This window comes from Trichechus manatus, unplaced genomic scaffold (assembly GCF_000243295.1).
Source record: "Trichechus manatus latirostris isolate Lorelei unplaced genomic scaffold, TriManLat1.0 scaffold00120, whole genome shotgun sequence".
Taxonomy (NCBI): domain Eukaryota; kingdom Metazoa; phylum Chordata; class Mammalia; order Sirenia; family Trichechidae; genus Trichechus; species Trichechus manatus.
Genome location: NW_004444056.1, coordinates 8,191,427 through 8,192,975, shown reverse-complemented (window position 1 = coordinate 8,192,975; position 1,549 = coordinate 8,191,427).

Genomic DNA, 1,549 nt, shown 5'->3' with positions numbered 1-1,549 from the left:
TGTTGTTTTTGGATTGTGCATTTATTGTTATAAACTGACCTCTGAGCACTGCTTTTGCTGTGTCCCAAAGGTTCTGGTAGGATGTATTTTCATTCTCGTTTGATTCTATGAATTTCTTTATTCCATCCTTAATTTTTTCTATAACCCAGTAGTTTTTGAGCAAGGTGTTGTTCAGTCCATGTGTTTGATTTTTTTTCCTTGCTTTATCTGTTGTTGATTTCTATTTTTATGGCTTTGTGGTCAGAAAAGATGCTTTGTAATATTTTGATTCTTTGGATTTTGTTAAGGTTTGCTTTATGGCCTAATATGTGGCCTATTCTGGAGAATGTTCCATGTGCATTGGAAATGAAAGTATACTTGGCTGCTGTTGAGTGAAGTGTTCAGTATATGTCTGTGAGATCAAGTTGGTTGATTGTAGCATTTAGATCTTCTGTGTCTTTGTTGAGCTTCTTTCTGGATGTTGTGTCCTTTACTGAAAGTGGTGTGTTGAAGTCTCCTACTACTGTTGTGGAGCTGTCTATCTTTGTTTTCAATGCTGTTAGAGTTTATGTATTTTGGAGTCCTGTTATTGGGTGCATAAATACTAATTATAGTTACATCCTCCTGGTGTATTGACTCTTTAATCATTATATAGTGTCATTCCTTGTTCTTTGTGGTGGATTTTACTTTAAAGTCTATTTTGTCAGAGATTAATACTGCCACTCCTGATCTTTTTTGAGTGTTGTTTGCTTGATATATTTTTTTCCATCCTTTGAGTTTTAGTTTGTTTCTGCCTTTAAGATGTGTCTCTTATAGGCAGCATGCAGATAGATCATGTTTTTTTATCCAACCTGCCACTCTCTATCTCTTTATTGGTTTATTTAGTCCATTTACATTCAGCGCAATTAATAGGTATGACTTTAGTGCTGTCATTTTGATGTCTATTTTGTATATTGTTGACAGTTTCTTTGTTCCACTTAATTTTCTGTGCTGAGTCGTTTTTCTTTATGTATTTTCTTTTCATCTTTTTCTTCGTGGTTGATTTTGTATTTCTTGATTCTATGTTTTTCTTGCTTTTTATTTTGACATGTAGGATTGTTAGTTTCCTTTGTGGTTACCATAAAATTACTCCTATTTTTCTGAGTTTATGCCAGTCTTTTATTTCTTTATATTGCCTTGACTTCCTCTCCATATGAAAAATCTGTGTCTACATTTTTTAGTCTTTTATTTTAATGTTGTCATCTATTACGTATTGACATCTCTGTTTCCTTATTTTCAGTGTTTTAGCTTTGATTTATTTTTGTGACTTCCATGTCTGAGATGATATCTGGTAGCTCTGTCCTGTGTTCTAGTCTTGGGTTGTTATCTGATATTATTGATTTTGTAACCAGAGGACCCCCTGTCATGGTTTGAATTATATTCCCCCAAAAATGTGTGTATCAATTTGGTTGAGCCATGATTGTGTGGTTAGCCTCCATTTTGTGATTGTAATTTTATGTTAAAGAGGATTAGGGTGGGATTGTAACACCACCCTTACCCAGGTCACATTCCTAATCCAATGTAAAGGGAG